We start from the raw sequence: 11825 nt of genomic DNA on the forward strand, positions 1-11825 counted from the left end.
TTTACGGTAAACCCATTACGTACAAAGATTGCACAAATTGGTAGAAAAAGCTTAATAGAATAATAAATAGTAAAGAAGTTAAAAATAATTATGATTATAGTACTAGAATTCTTTGCATTAATAGCGTAGTAATAATAATAATTTAAATGTATACGACGTAATATTAATAATATGTCAACAACGTATTACAAATAAACGATATATACAACAATATATAATAAATAATATAATAACAACAACGAAATAAAAAAAATATTTAAATAGCAATAACAGCAGTAAATAATTAGAAAATTTGTAACTAAATAGTAAATAATTTGATAAAAATAACATAACAACACTTAAAAAAATGAAGCAATAGCATAAAAATATCAAAAAAATAAATATCTATTATAATATAGATAATAATCTAGTGTTCATTTTTAATAGCTTTAGATTAACCGGAATCGGTAATAAGTATAATTTTACCCTTTGCACGTATATGAACACGTCGACCTTGGGTAAATTGTGTTTCCAACATTAAGGTTGAGTTTGCTTTGTCGCCATGATCAAGAAAATACGAGTATGCCAAGAAGTGTGTATTTAAGACTATTGTATCTTAATCCGGTCTTAGTATTGATTTGAGACAGTAGACTTTATCTTGCTTCACCGATCAAAAATATCAAAACAAGGTATGTATCTGATAAACACACATACAAAGTTCTGAGAAACCTACATCTGTCAAAATATAATTAAGATCGGTTTTATAACAGTTTTAAATTTATAGTAAAAGTTAAGTGGTAACTTTGTCATTTATATCTGCATTAAAATATTGATGAATTACTTCATATTTAATGTTTGCTTCAGTTGAAAGTATATTTGTTCAAAACTTTTTAGGTTTGGTACTTGTATATTTTCTTACTCTGTGCCAAACAGTAGTTACATAAAAGGTTAAAATAAGTAGTTATTGCTAATCAAGCAAATACAACTACGATTTCATTACCATAAATGTTAAAAACTGAAAATAGTGGTTAAATTAATTAAACAAACCTGTATGGACAAAACAGTTGATTCAAAGGCTCTTTTTATTAATCTAAATATTTTAATCTAATACAAATTTAGTTATTAAGATGGGATTTTTGCAAATTTAGAGAACAGTGATGCGTAGCTCGAAGGGACATTAAAATTAATAATATGCTTTTATGTTAATAAGGAACCCTAAAAATATTCATATACTATTTCAGTAAAATTGATCCAATAGATTTTACGTAATTGAGTAAAACACACAGACATACATAATTAAATATTCTTATATTAGTATAGATGTGCTAAAAGATGCGAGGAAGCGCAGTGACTTGCTTCTATTAAAAATGTTATTATTTACAGATAATTTTAAAAATAGTTCAGTTCCCAGTTTTTGCTGGCTAAAGACAGTTATATAAACGTCAGGTTGCATGAGATAATCTAAATGTGATGAAAACTTTGTTCCTCGTAGTTGTGGTTGTAATCTAAAATTTGTAACTGAGTTGGTTGTAGTAAAATCCCTGGAGTAACGGTACATATCACTTCCTATACTTGTCGTGTTAAACTAAATTGGAACATGTTTTTTATATATTGTATATATAGAGGTTTTATAGACATTTTGAAATAATATGTAGTATTTTTAAATTTCAATAATATTCATCGCGTCTTATCAGTAAACATCCAAATATAATGACAAATGATGTAAACAGCTTGCCCAGTAATGCGAAGGTACGTCAACACTACTGTAGAGAGTGAACGTTAGCGTCATTTTAAATGGAAGAGAGAACAGTCTATGTGACATCCTCGATCACTCGTTTAGTTTAATTAACTCGGGATTGCTCTAATTGTTCTGAGCAAATTAATGTAAGCGTCCAGAACAAGACAGTTCCTCGATAAAGTACGCTTAATACAAGTCCGATTTTAGATCGATTATTTAACTCTTAGCTCTTTCAATGAATAAGCAGCGTAGATTATACAAGCAGCAGTATATAAATGAGGCACCTAAATGCGGTGGCGATAATTGTTGAGTGTTCTAACGTTGTAAGAAATTAGTTTTACGTTTTAACATAAAATGATGGTGTACAATTCTACAGCAATAATTTATTGCAAGCAAATATTGATACTTTGTGTCAATTCTTTAGACAGGGTTCAATATTGAGTAAAAGCCGCACTAAGGAATTCTCTCCAAAGTAAGAAAAATAAAATAGGAGAAAAACGAATAAATCATATTACAACTCGTATATTTAGGTCTAGTTATATAGTGAGTGAGGTTTAGGGAAAAGGCTTTGATAGCTAGCTGCACAAATAAACTACGACAAACTCTGTATCCTTTGCGATTGGTTTCACGATCGGTAAACGGCATAGAACTCTATTATTGTTCATTATCTCTGTGCTGAAGAGGAATAATAGTTAGTTTATTCTGGATACAGAAACGTTAGGTTAAGATGATTGTTTGTGAATAGTAGTAAACTAAGGTATTTTTTTCATTTATTATTTATATTTACGATTAAAATAAGCAATCATTTCATTAAGTTTTATATTACGTTTCAAAATTCTACAAAATAAAATGATATTTAAAACGGAGAATTAGACAGACTTTGTCCAACTGACCAAACACGTACAGTGGTGTTTCTATAATTGTGGTATTAATATTGATTTGCTGTTCCCCGTTTAGTCGTATCCTTCACCTATTTCCTTTAATCTTTTATCAGTTTTGTTTCTGACACTGTAAGGCAGAAAAACACGAATAGTACATCATAAAATAAAAATAAAATACATGCATGAACCGGCATGCGTGTAGAAATTGCAGTTTGATAATTTGAGGATTTAAAAAATAAAATAAAATGTAACAATAGATACAAAATGACAGTAGAAAAATTATCTGAATTTCTTTATAAAACTTTAAAAACAAAACACATCGACGTGATAAATAAATAAATAAAAATGCCTTTATTTACAAGCGTTTCTCAGTACAGTTACTGTTTTTCAGAACAACACAAGTCACTGAATGCCTTAAAAACTAAATATCAAAAACAAAACAAAACTTAATTTAAACAGGTACAATAAAATCTAGTGGCTAATTTAAAATAATGCAGTGGTAAAAACAGTAACATTTCTTATTCTTACATACTAATAGCTTAACTTAGTTAATTGTCAAAAATCAAAAAGTCTTTAAGTTTTCTTTTAAATGTGGAACAACTGCATCTTTTAGGCTAATGGGGAGGTCGTTGTACAACTGTGATGGTGTGTAATATTTGTTGTATTACAAGAATTTACCCGTGTGCACTTGAAACAACAATGAGTGTATGCGAAAATGTTGTAAATGTTCAACAAACACTATAGGTATAAACAGAATAGGAAATGGCAATAATGAAAGGAGCTTTGTGTCACATTGTACCAAAATTTCTACAGCAGTGGACAATAAAATGTTGATCAATCCTTTACAGCGCTAGAGGGTACCGTTTGTTCCAACCTCTGGTCACTAGTAGTCGATGTTAAGGAATATTACAAGTGGCTGTAGTTTTTTAAACAGTTACAAATTTCAAACTTAGCAACATAAAATTAATTCTCTACATTGCACAATGTGAACTTAATTTACGTAAATGAACATATCTTGTTAAATAATATCTTAATTAAACGCAAATATGAAACGAGACGTGAGAATAATTTGTATCACCCTAAATGCATCGAACAATAATTAGTCAGTTAAAAAACAAAATAAATATTACTTCTCCTAATTTCAAAATTAATTTTACTTATTTGTACATGATCCCTGAAATGTTGCATATCGCGATCACGTGATTCAATGTGTATACCACAAAATTTTTGGTATGAACTGAGCTAACGCTAAGGTTTTTCTCGAATCCCTTCATAAAGATATTGGCGAAAATAGGAGAAAGTGTAAAACCATTGCCATCCCTTCAACTTGACGGTGAATTTGAATATCTAACTCAAAATAACTGCATTGAATGCATAGTTCTAACAGTTCCATAATTACTGGCACAGAAATTTTCCTGGATGGCAAATGTCTGGAAAAGCCTAGTTTCCTTCTTAATCCTCTTCTTAAAAAGAATTTCAAACTAAGGAATGATATCATAAACTTAAATAGTATATATTTAATGGATCAATAGGTGGATTATTTCCTTTGTACCTTTCCTGTTTTCGAAGTCAAACGAGTTTATTTTCAACTTGTCTGTCAAAGGAAGGGCTCAATCTTGGATTTAATTTGTTCTGCCAACGATACAACCAGCGCTAGTGAAAGGCCTTTGACAGGGGTAAGCTCCTTCGGTGCGGTGAATAGCACATCAGACAGAGAATTAGGCTTAGGTGTGATAAAGATTTTACTCTGTTACAATAAATTCATTTTTAATACTTATGATATATACTCGTATAGCATGAAAAACAGGTTTTAACTTTTTAAAAGCTTCAAAACTACTACAATATACTTAAGCCGTGTTCCTTAAAACTTTAAAAGTCGCCTCATGTACAAATGTCTACTAAGTCGGTCAGCAATGTTGACAATGTTGACAAGTAAGCACAAAACACACGTGTTCTAATTAACATTCATCTCTTCATATTTGGCAATGTATTCTACTTAACAAAAGACTATTAATTGAACTTAACTGAGTATATAACACAACTCTATACATCAAAACTATACTAGTTAGAAATTAAATTCTAGAGAGTTAAAATTGAGGAAACTCATTAAATTCCATTAGTATTGTGTAAAGTAAATTATTTTGGTTCGAGATTATAACGTGCATGCCGAATTCGAGAAAAAAAGGGAAATATATTTTTTTGAGGAGACCGGTCCCGTTCATAGCGCTTCAAGATGATTTTTCCTAATTCACCTGTTGAGGGAATAAATTATTATATAAATTATATATTTATAAATCTAATCATTTAGAATTTAAAGCTTCAAATTTAAATTTGATGGAAAACGTTTTTATGTGTTTAGGTTTTTAATGTCATAGGCGTTAAGTTTTAAGATATTGTTTTCAATGGGTTCAAGTTTCATTTCTCAGAATTTTCATCTCTTTTGAGTAATTATGTTTTAAATTTTAAAAAGAATTTGCAATGAGCATTTCTATTGTATCAATAATATCTTCAGTAATCCAGATATTGCTCTTTCCCTTAAAATGCTCTTTGTAAGTTGTGCATGTGCCAGGAGGAATAAAAAAACAGTTAATTATCCCAAGCCTGCATTGTAGGTCTCCTTTACACAAGTACTGAAAAGGAATATTATGAAAATTTCAAAAAAGCTCTATGTTTCCAAGATTTAAATATACTTTACTTTTTCACGTGGAATTCAAATTTCATGCTGTAGTTTGTGATCCAAGCCGTACACAATCAGTGTTGAGACGAATCTTTCGGAATTCTTGTATTTTCGTCATTATCTGAGATCAATGTGGTGACTTCATGGACCAAAGTATCCAGAAAAAAAACAAGAATATTCAGTATTGAGAATATTCTGTAGGGTCAGGGGATGGGTGTGGTGTGCACATTCATGATGAAGTTACCAGAGATAATAAGATTGAATGGTTTTAAATTACGATATTAATTAAATTAAAAGAGAAAGTTTTCGCTGGAAAGAAAAAAAACAACCAAAATTATACTTAAAAAAATATTGTATCAAAGCAGATTTAAAATAACCCAAGAGATTCTAACACATTTTAACCACAAAATGTGTCTCAGATATTTAGATGTTCTTCGTGAGCCACCATGTAGAGGTCTCAGTGTATCCCTGTTTACATATAGATAGCCTCTGCCTTTGACATCCATCTATTTTGATTCGACAAAGTTTCAGTATGCGGACTATTTAAAATTTTACCTGGACCTTCATTTTTAGTCATCCGAGGGTGTACAATCTACTCTAAAATAATTCTGCATATTAAATCAATATAAGTTTTAATAGTGATAGTTGTGAAATACTCGTAATGGATAGTGAATATTCAATAAAATAAGATTTTTAGCAAAACTGTTTGTACACATTTATACTCAATAATATAAGAATTTGCTAAAAATAAGATTTTTTTGAATTATGTTTAATAATTCTGTATTTGAATAAGAAGCGGATGATATCTTTTAAAAACTTTCCTCCATATTTTATATTTTGTATCTAAATTGAACATTAGCCAAGAAAAATAAACTTTGCATTAGTAAAAATAATTTTATCATACCAGAACAATTAAGCATTTATTATAACATCCTTCAATAAATTATTATTTACACTAACACATATTTTATAAGTAACTCTGCATTTATTGCAGTTGTACAGAATGTTCCATAAATCTATGGATAAACGTATATAACGCCATTGCTAAAACACACATATTTCACGGTCTGAGCATGTGTCTCCGATGCGTAATCTCCATCCGTTTATCTGTAAGTATCTTAATATAGAAAACTATATATTAAAATCTAATAAATTAAACTATACCGATTTGGATCATATATTTACGATAACAAGTCAAATTAGTGAAATAAATACTATGATATTGTCTTTAATATCAAACTGGCGGCTATTAGATCTGTTTATCGTTGAATATCTTAAAAACTAGAAAATGTTTTAAAGAACGAACATTTTTATAACACATCAAAAACCTAACGACACCAACTTTAAATTGAATAATATATAACTGATCTAGAGTAGATTTACCGTGACAATATATGGTCCACATTGAGGTTCTTAGCGAATAGCCAACTATACAAATAGTGAAAAACGGCAGCTCCAGACAGATGGAAAACTAAGCATCGGAGACCCATGTCCATATGGTGATGTGTATTTATCTTGATCTGAGTTATAGCGTTGTATATCTTTGTCTAGAGAGATACGGGACACAGTATATAGTATATTGTCACTCGTGTACCAATTTCGAACCCATTTTAAATGTAAATACTGTCTAAAATACCATAACAATATCTATAAAATAATTTAGTGAATGTTTTTGTAACCTGTAAGAGGCATCAGAAATGAATGTAGGCTTAATATAATGTATCTAAAATAAGTTTTATTATTCAATGATAACAAGTTTTAGAACTATTCAAAATCTATTACATACATTGCCTGAAGATTTACAGAAAATCTATTCTTAATTTTATCTTACATTCAAAGAATGTTTAGTATCGAAATGTTGAAAGACATGTTCCATAAAGTCAATAAAAAGGCATTAAAGTTCAACAAAACTATTTCTAAATGTATACAAATAGAAATGAAATAAATATAAACTATATAATTTTACTGTCAAAATATTTAGGATATTATGTGTACGATTATAGAGATTATTAACAAAGACAACTTTTAAATTGCCAAAGAATACGTTTTTGGAGTTTAAGAAAGTATAACAGAAAATAATACGAACGTAATCAATTATTGGGTAACATTATTGATTATTAATAAAAGAAAAAAATAAGTTGTTTGGTTCCTTGTAAAATGGCAAAGTTAATTTATATTTTACAGTCTCTTTTAAGTGACAAAATAATGACATTCTCTAATGTTTTATTAATCTATAAAGGATTTTTAGTTAAACTTTCAACTATGTGTACCTGTGAATTTTTTATTTACAATTAATTGACAAACATTATTAACTAACGCTTTGAATAATAGGTTGTTTTCATCTTGTACCTCTTAGACATTTATACCTCTTAGACAAACCTCTTCCTTTCTAGATTTTATTCATACATGCAATATACAAACCTGTTTTAATATTTCTACTCTTTTGGATATTGCTTTAAATAATCTAAGATTAGGAGAATAAGCAAGCAATCATGTGTTATCTGGAGGAGTATTTGACGAATTTTTACGTTGAATAAGCGGTCCTCGGGGCCATGGACCTATGCAGTTAGTGCATCTTTCCGAGTATATGTTCTAACTTTGAGAGTGGTCCCAAGTCCGCCGATTTTTGACCTGTAACAGAAATGCACATCGTATTTGCTAACATTCAACCTGGAACTTTTCATTAGTTCATCAGAGTTTGTCAATATTTTAACAATTTCACTAATAAAATCTTCACATAATATATCAAAAAACTCATGAAATAATATAAGTTTACAACAAATTAACTGTCTTTAATATATATATATATATATATATATATTAAAGTATATATATATATATATATATATATATTAAAGTATTAATATATATAAGTATTATATATATATATATATATATATATATATTAAAGTATATATATAAAACCCTTCACTTCACAATTTAATTACATATCAGAATGTATAAACAAGTTCACTTTACTGTTAACACAATCTTCTTGCATGGTATTTTTTCCCTAAAATATAACAGAAACTTATAAAATACATTATTTATTATAGACATGTACTTATCGTCATTTCTTCTGCAACACCCTATATGTATAACAGTTGTAAAATTCACTTCTCTTAATAAACACATTTACTTAATTTTTAACACAATTAATTTCGTAATTTTATGAGATACGTTAATTTTAAAAGATACAAAGTTTACAAACTTACAACTACTACAAACTTATAAAACATACTTAGATTTCTTAAAAACTTTGCTTGACTAGAAAGTCATCGCCAAAAAATACGATCGTAGAAAAATAGTTAGCAACATGATAAAATGAAATTACTCAATACCTGTAATATTTAATTAAATAAGTATCATTCTATTGCATCTGTTCATATTGTGTACATCTAACTAAATAATTTAATTATTTTTTAAACTTTTAGAAGTAGTTTGACATTGTAATTGGTGCGGTTATGTCTGTACTTTCTAGGCATTCAGCAGTTGCACTGATATATACAGATTTATATCAATTAAAACAAATATTTGACTAAACAAATTTCGTTAAAAAATTAAATATTTGACTTTGATTACTTAATAGTTTTGGGGCAGATCCCATGAACCTGGTATTAATAACATCAAAATCAAAATATTATATTAAATGTTATTATTACCTATAAACGAAGTTAAAAAGGTTAGCTGGGAAACAATAATTAACCTGCAATTTCCGTTTATGGTTTATATTTTTCCAATGTAGGCTTTTATAATTCAATTCGTAGTACGAAGTAAAGTTTACGCGTATTTATATATTTAATAAATTTTTCTTCTTTATTTAAATCTACCTTTTAGTTTTAAAATTTTAATTTTTGTCATTATTAAATTACTTTATAAGGACGGTTTTAAATGAAGATTTTAAATCTTGCTAGATTGATTTTAGATGGATTTAAAAATCTTTGTTTGAAATGGAGACGAATTTTAAGTATGCAATATTATCACATTTACTGAATTCGTGACGTCTTGTTTTATAAATAGAAAATAAAATGATTAATACATATTTTGCTACGGTAAATATCTAAAGTATACATTTAGGAATCTATGACTAGTTAAAATTCAAATTAGTAAAATAATGTATGTTTAATGTCTTACTAATAACATGATATTACTAATCTTTAACTATAGATTTACATTTATCAATAGAAGACATTATTCACTTATATGATTTTGAAATGTTCCGTGAATAGGAAGACATGAACTAGGCTATAACTGGGGTTTTACATGGTTTACTACTTTTTCGAATTCCAATAGCATATAATTGAACTAGTACCGTTGAAATACTACGTTACAAAATATTGGCTGTAGCAGCCCGTCATTAGACCATATCACTGCTATGAATCAAAGGATACAAAGGGTCCACTGTAAATCCGCTCGTTTTGAGGCTTTATGTCTTTATCTATTCCTGGCTTTCGTTGGTAAGAAAGAAGATTGTTTTGGTCATCCAGGAATAATTATTTATGTTCATATTTTCTCTTTATTATATATCTATAATCCTAGTTAAATTGAAAGTAACTGATACCATTACTAACAGTTATTTATAATGTTAAAATTATTTATTCAAAACTATTTAATTAACCGCTTTAGATAGAATAAACATTGACATCTTTTGCACAGTTAGATCGCTCCTTGACTGCACCATTTTTGTACATCAGCATTTCAGATATACATCAGTGTAAAGGATTTCAACAAAATGTTGGAATACTTTTTTTCACTTAACCTCCTGAGTCTAGAGTGCCTAAATATAGGCACTAGGTCTCAACCTACCTTGAGTCCCAAATATTTTATGGAGCAAATTGGACCCAAACGCCTAAGTGCCTTTTTTTAGGCAAACATTCCGACCCCACTTGAGTCCCAGGGTAAAAAAAGTGTTAATTCTTTTACAATTAAGGTTAAATTATGTTCTCATATCATTGTTGTTTGAGAAAAATCACATTATGTATTTTTTACGTTATTACAAATGGTGTTATAGATGTCCTAAAATAGGCACTTAGGTCTTCAGAGGAAAAAAATATTAACGCAGGACCTTAATTGAAAATGTTTTATTATTACATGTATAAGTATAAAAAAGAGTTGTTTAGAAGGCATTTTACATTTATTTGTAAAAGTTCATCTTGGAGTCACTTTGAAAAGTTCACTTCGAATGGAACTTTTCGGAAACAATTCCGCCCACCTACCAAACAAAGATACACATTACACTTTACACAATATACAGTAGATTTTTTCTTGCAATTCTGCATAGCACACCTTTTTTGAATTCCTTTTGTAACCTCAGGTAGATGAGCTGCTTCTTCAATTCTTTTTCTGGAGTAGGGTCAGCCCGTACTCGTCTGTCTCCAAATGGGTTATCCACCTTATCTTCTAGATCTTTGTCCATTCGAAGCAACAGCTTCATTGGCTGAGTTCATCTCAATTAGCAACTCCCCAAATTTAAGTTTAAAAAGTCCTGAATTGCGGAATTCTTTTGGCTGGAATTTGTATTTTTTGTTTGGTTTTCCCGCATCTGAAGCCAACTGTTACTAAGGGCTCAAATCAAAGAAAATGAAGGATACATCTCAATGTCCATTTCTTTGTCCGGGCTCGTTGAGGAGCAATACGATAGCATTCTATCAGCTAAGTCTACGCCTCCCATTTTTGCATTATATGCATTGATAACTTTAGGTTGAGAAACATTGATAAAACTGTTTGCTGGCCTTAGACCACCTTTTTACTTCACACAAAGGCTCGATTGACTCAGCAGTAGATATCATACATACACAGTTGTTGTCTACACCACTTTGTTTATAGCTAACTTTTTTCCCTCTGTCTTTGTTCCATTTTTATCTTTTTCTTCTCTTACAGTGCAAAAACTGGTGCCCCTTTCATTTGCTTTCTTAAACTCTTTGTCACTTGGAAGGTCAGTAGTTTCGGGAATTCTGTCTTTCCTGATTGTTCCAGTTAATCTAAAAACCTTTTTTCAGGAGTTCGTCAGCAAGCCTAACTGAAGTGAAAAATCTATCGGCATACAATGTGTGGCCGGGAACTAAAGACCTAGTAAGCTGAAGGACAGCTGATTCACACTGCCAGAATTGCTCAAGTTCTGGGTTTTCTACGTATGTGGCTGGTCCTTGATAAACAGTAAAATCACAAACAATTCCGTTTGGATTAGCAAGAACATAAACTTTCAATAACCCGTTGGGTTGGGTTTGTTGGGTATGTGTTGCTTTGACTAGGACACGTTCCAGAAAAAGGCACTATCATCTCGTCGATACTCAATTCCTGTGGTTTGTTCTGTTTCAAACAGCCCTCTAAGATTCGGTCAAGTAAAGGTCTGTACCTTCCACAGCCTATCAGCTTTTCTTTCGTCTGCTGTAATTTCGTTATCAAAAACAAGTTTTATCCAGTTCCTAATAAGGAAAAAGCGATCTCTCGCCATGTTGTTTGCTACAAGTGGAATCCTCCACTTTTTTTCCCAACACATTCTAATCAATGGTACTTGTAGAGCTGAAATCACAAAGTTTATGCCTAGCCA

At 29.7% G+C, this 11825-nt stretch overlaps 1 long non-coding RNA gene across 1 annotated transcript in view; it reads right to left on the reverse strand.

Annotated features, from left to right (window-relative positions):
• LOC124365272 overlaps positions 1-10509 on the reverse strand; it is a 14143-nt gene extending 3634 nt beyond the window's left edge. The window contains exon 1 of the long non-coding RNA XR_006922730.1: positions 10497-10509. This is a non-coding gene — a long non-coding RNA (uncharacterized LOC124365272). The remainder of the gene's footprint in view (positions 1-10496) is intronic.
• Between the last annotated feature and the right edge of the window lie 1316 nt (positions 10510-11825).

Source organism: Homalodisca vitripennis, chromosome 6 (genome assembly GCF_021130785.1).
Source record: "Homalodisca vitripennis isolate AUS2020 chromosome 6, UT_GWSS_2.1, whole genome shotgun sequence".
In the NCBI taxonomy this organism is placed as follows: Eukaryota; Metazoa; Arthropoda; class Insecta; order Hemiptera; family Cicadellidae; genus Homalodisca; species Homalodisca vitripennis.